Genomic DNA, 5,757 nt, shown 5'->3' on the forward strand with positions numbered 1-5,757 from the left:
TTCTGGAATATGTTGGCCAGTTTTTATAGTCTTGCATAAGGTTTTAAAAGAAAAAGCAAAAACCAAAAAAGGTGGCCAAGAGAAGCCAGAGCCAGCAATCCCTGTTGCCATGACAGAGCCTTAACAGATGCAATCACTTTGGAGACTTTCCAGGCAAAATATCTCACCTTAAAACAAGGGGGAAAGCATCCTTGTTGTTATCCCGTATTTGCCCACTGATATTTGATCTTTTTCCTTATTGTGAACTTTGAAAACAAAACAGCCCAACAAACCAGATATCAGAAGGGTCATGGTAACCTCCCTCCTGCCTTCCCTTTACACAGGACAGATGTCAGCTTCCAGCTCACTCGGTGTTTCCATGAGCTGACACTTTTTTAAATGTATCTTTAACAATAAAAAATCCTTTTCTTCTCTTTTTACCACTGCGTTGATCTGTTTTTTTACCATGTTACTTGTTTTTGAAATGCCTTGCTAACATTAAAGACAAGCATATCATTTTTTTTCTCAAAATGGGGATAGATTTTGAAGTTTGAGAACATTCTGCTGGAGCATCTAGAAGCTGCTGGGATATATTGTCAAAGGGACCCCAACTGAAAATAATTGAAAGACTACAGAACAGAAATGTTTGACAGAGAAAGTAAGGATGAATTTAATTTACAAAAAAAAAATCACTTTAACTTTTATACAACTTGTCTATTTTAAAAGGCAAAAGTAATTGAACTGATTTCCACGTGTAGCCTTCTTCCTGCCAAAGTTTTCAAAGCGTGTTTTGTCTAATGAGGATAATACGCGTACCTTGCTTTTCAGGAGCTCCAGGGAGCTCAAAGCATTTCCCACATATTGTCTCATTATTCTTGATTCTATCCCCAGATACTTTATGCACGCTCTCCTGCATTTGTGAAAGGGTTAGAACTCAAAATGGAAAATGACAATGACACCAAATCTCCTGCAGCTCTTTCTTTAAATGCTGCATGTAAATATGTGTGTGGTGTATCGGTCTAGGCTCTTGCTTGCAAACAACAGAACTCCCACTGCAACTAGATGAAGCAGAAAAGGGAGTGATTAAAAGGTAGAGAATGGATCACCAAAATGCTTGGGAGCCAGAGAGAGTCGGGTTCACAGGCAGGCCACCCCAAACCTCATTGCTGCAGGGACTTTTTTAATAGACTTTATTTTTAGAACAGTTTTAGATTTATAGAAATATTGAGCAGACAGAACAGAGAGTTTCTATATGTCCGGTACCCAGCTTCCCTGATTATTAATATCTAACATTAGTGTGGTACATTTGTTACAAACGATGAACCCAAATTGATCCCTTGTTATTAATGTTATTGTTATAAAGTCCCTAGATTGTTCGGAGTTCCTCCGTGTTCGCCGAACATTCATTTTCTGTTGCAGGTGCCCATCCAGGCCTCCACGCTGCGTTCAGTTGTCATGTCTCCTTAGGCTCCTCTTGGTTGTGACAATTTCTCAAGTTCTTGTTCTTAATGACCTTGACAGCCTTGAGGAAAATGTCAGGTATATTGTAGGATGCTCTTCTGTCAGAATTTGCCTGATGCTTTTCTCATGATTAGATGAGGGTGGTGGCTTTGGGGAGGAAGACCAGAGAGGTAAATTCTGTTTTCATCACATCCTACCATTGGTCCACCTTACCAACATGACTTACCCCTGTTGATGTTGACCTTGATTGTTTGGCGGAGGTAGCACTTGCCAGGTTTTTCCACTGTAATGTGACTGCCATCCCTTTTCCACCGTTCACTGCCAGGTTCTTATTTAGTCTATTTCCCGAGTGGCAGATCAGAGAACTGCAGAGAGCATGCGTCGTGATCACTAAGAGCCCCAGGGACTGCTGGTCATCCCCTGCTGCCTCCTCCCTGGAAGGTGGGCATCTTATCTCCCTCATGCGTGCATCCTCCGCAGCCCCACACAGTGCCCTGCACGCAGTAGGCACTTATAACTCTTTAAGGACTTTGAATAGAGTTGAGATTCACCTGATAGTTAATTAACTCAGCCGTGGGATGCTGGTAGGAAAGTGAGGGTAAAGGCTACAGAGGGGAGAGTGGCTTGGCTGGTGAACACCCACCCCCAGGAGTGGCCGGGTCCCAGGGATCTATCTGATCTTGACCTTGTCTCATTCTGAATTTTAAAGACCTACTTGGGAAAGGCTGACTCAGTCACGTGGGTTTTGGGGGATTTTTTTCCTCCAAGTGGCAGAGGTTCTCCCAGGGCCCTCAAGTTAGGGGGTGGAATTTATTGTCACAGCAGCATTAGGATGACAGGATCTCCTGAAAGTTCAAGACCATGGCATGTGGTTGGGCCAGGCCTTGGCAAAACTGGAACTGAGCATCCCATGGGCCCAGAACATCGTGATCTGGACTCGGGGAGTTCTCTGCTAAAGGTTAGGCAACCTCTGTCTGGTCTCTCTGTGGCCACCCACTGGCTGGCTGCTTTGCCTTCTACCCCATGTCCCCAAATCTTCCACTCACAGAACCCCGACAAGCCAGTGACCATCATGGTCCCTGCTTTACCTGCAAATCTCGTCTTTGACTTTACCTTCTGCTCTGACCTGATGAATTCTGGAAACTAGGACAAGGATTGGCTCTGTACTCTCCTTACTGGTCAAGAATCTCTGTGCCAGTCCCTTTTGCAGGCTACTGTATGGACGTCTCTTGGGTTGGGAGTCCAGCCAACCTTGGCCAACTCAGCTGAGGCCCAGAGGGCAGCCAGCAGGCCTGGGAGTGGGGTAAGTTCCTGAGATGGGGCAATGGCATGCCCAGCAGCAGGGTCTGGATGTCACCCCAAAGACATGGGAACAGGCTTGCCTAACTTGTAGCTGAAACACAGCCAGGAAGGAATCTCCGAGCAGCACAGAGGGGACCTGCTGAGGTCCTGCCTGCAAATGCCTCACCTCCAGTCCCGTCCCCACTCAGTTTTCCGGATGTCAACATTAACTTCAGGGCAGCCTTATTCACCAGAGTAAGCTTTTATAAGGTTAACCGATGCTAATTGTCAACCATCTTTCTCCAGACTGGGTTTTCTCCGTCTATTTTTAAGTGAGTTGTTTCACATGTTGAGGGGGTGGGCGAACACAAAGCAACCCTAAAGTCACTGTTTACAGAGACTCCTGAGGTGGCACAAGATAGAAAGCAAGAAGTAACATGTTGGTTCAATGACATGCAGTGCAGTGGTGGATTGAGGCTTCTCAGCACCCGCCTGTGCCGCAGCCTCAGCCTCCGTCACCCACTTCCCTGCCAGAAGCCCCGCCTTGCAGTGTGGGCGGTGGGGGAGCGCCTCTTTGTTCCTTTCCACCTTGCACAGCATGTTCTCCCACAAGTAATTTATTCCCATCTTAGAACAGGGATCACTGTGGGGGCAGCAGTGGAGTCAGTGTGCCTACCTCCTGCTCCCTCCCTTTGGAGAGAGACCTGGAAAGTGCTGGAGAGCAGCCAACTCTCGCAAGTGGGGTGGGACAGCGAATGCCTGACCCTGACCCAGGGTTGGAGACAGCTGACTCCTGACACTGACCCAGGGGGGTGGGGACAACTGACTCCTGACACTGACCCAAGCATGGAGAACCCCACACTCACAATCCATGCACTGGAGACACACACACACACACACACACACACACACACACACACACACACACACATGGCTGAGGCCTCTCTCCCAGGATCTTACATGCAGGATCACTGGAACATTCTCACGGCCACCACCTGGTCTGAGCCCTTCTGCCCTGGACTTTCAAGGTCTGGGTTCTTCCACTGACACCCTTCTTCTCTTGAAAACACCACTGAGTTCATTAGAAAATGGAGACTAAAGGGAGCCCCGGGAGTAGGGGACAGAGGTGATCAATGTCCCAACTCTTCAGCCCACCCGAGCTCCCTCCCACTTAGCCCAGCTCACTGCAATGGCCTCCTGTCCCCTCCCCTCCCCTCCCCTCTCCTCCTCAGGCTGCTCCAGCCAAACTTCCTGAGTCACAAGCATCTGAACATATTGTGTCTTTTTTCCACCCCACCCCCCGCCCCCATCTGTCATTCCTCCCACCTGGAATTTCTCCTTCTAGGCGTCACTACCCTCCTCTGGCCCAGCTCAGGGCTCCAGGAGGGACATGGAGGGGACAGAAAGAGGCTGAGCTCAGGTTTGCAAATGACAGCAGGACGCCTGGGGAGGACTCAGGGTGGGAGCGCTGCGGGAGGGGCTCGGGCCAGATCCCCGGATGGGGTGTCCTCACGGATAGCAGCAGCCCAAAGCCAGGGACCGGCCCAGCACATCTCAGCTGGCCCCTCCATCACCCGATGGGCCTGGCTTCATCCTACAACCAGCGACCCCCTCCCAGGCCTGGGCGCAGCAGGAGTGGCGGCCTAGGGTGCCCAGGAGGAGACTCTGGACCTTGTATGAGGCCACAGCCAACTCAGAATCCCAGAGGCTGTGTGTGTGCTTCCCTCCGTCCCTCCTGGAGCCCCGGTGAGCTGTCACCTGCTTCGCTGATGGGGACTCATGACTGAGCTGAGAAAAGCTCAGAACAGGGCCGGGCGCAGAGCAGGCTGCATTATATAAGCGTTTGCTTAAAAAGGACAGGGAGGGAAGCATCCGCTGGGACGGATGTGCCATGCCTTTCGGGTACAGTTGGTGTGACATGTGGAATCTTTAATTGGCAGTAATGCACCCTCATCCCTCCGGTCTCCCCGCATTCCCCACGTGGCTGAGGGGCCCTTCTCCAGGAGGGGGTTGTTCCGTAACAGCAACGGACAAATTCCTGCGGTGGGTGTCAGGTCTGAGATGGAAAGACAATAGGCCACTCGGGAATTTTGTGTAGTGTGGTCTAATGTAAATTTGACGTGGACTTCAGTGGTTTTTGTTTTGTTTTCATTATCCCGTTCACAGGGCGGTCCTGCAAAACACATTTCCGCAAACTGAAATGAATGAGCAATTATTTAAGACTGTCACCAGGTTACGACAAATTGTCAAACATGGCAGTTCTCCCAACTGAAAACTCGATAAGCTCAGATGTGTATTTTCAGATATTACGGTTACGTTTGCTTCTCTTAAAGCCTATGAAGTAAAATTTAAATAAAATCTGGATTGGGGTATAAATAATATGTTTAAACTTTTTCTTAAAGAACCCACTAGGGGAGGGACAGGCACATTGAGAAAGCCACACGCCAGAGAGCCGGCACACCAGCAGGCCACCTCGCTTGCCTCCAGGCAGTGAAGGAAGCAGACTCGGAAAGTGGTTCGGATGGAGCAGGAACTGAGCAGGGTCTGGGAGGATGGGGTGGGGAAGACAGCCCTCCAATGAGGATAATTATGCAGGGGGTTGGGAAGTGAGGGAGCTGTTCTATAGCTTGATTATGATGGTGATTGCATTATTATACACATTTGTCAAAAATCATAGACCAGCTTCTGACATACATTATATAATACTATAATTACACTAGACTGTGTAATTATTATACTGTATATTTATGTTGTATATAAATATGTGTTATATATTTATAAATTATACCATGTAATTATTATACCATGCACAACACTAGAGAATACTATTCTGATTCTATAAATTCCATTACATCACATAAAGAATAACTAGATCAAACTCAATGAACTGACAGAAAATTCAGACATCAGGCCCGACTGGTGTGGCTCAGTGGTTGAGCATCGACCTATGAACCAGGAGGTCACAGTTTGATTCCTAGTCAGGGCAAATGCCGAGGTTTCAGGCTTGATCCCCAGGAGGGGGTGCGCAGGAGGCAG

At 48.4% G+C, this 5,757-nt stretch overlaps 1 long non-coding RNA gene across 1 annotated transcript; it reads right to left on the reverse strand.

The window, feature by feature from the left end:
- Nucleotides 1-1,142: 1,142 nt before the first annotated feature.
- Nucleotides 1,143-2,523, reverse strand: LOC107184049. Its single transcript, XR_001514866.1, has 2 exons — nucleotides 1,667-2,523; nucleotides 1,143-1,587 (listed from the first exon to the last, which is right to left on the reverse strand). It is a non-coding gene; the product is annotated as an uncharacterized LOC107184049 (long non-coding RNA).
- Nucleotides 2,524-5,757: the final 3,234 nt, after the last annotated feature.

Source organism: Myotis davidii, unplaced genomic scaffold, assembly GCF_000327345.1.
Source record: "Myotis davidii unplaced genomic scaffold, ASM32734v1 scaffold143, whole genome shotgun sequence".
NCBI classification, from domain to species: domain Eukaryota; kingdom Metazoa; phylum Chordata; class Mammalia; order Chiroptera; family Vespertilionidae; genus Myotis; species Myotis davidii.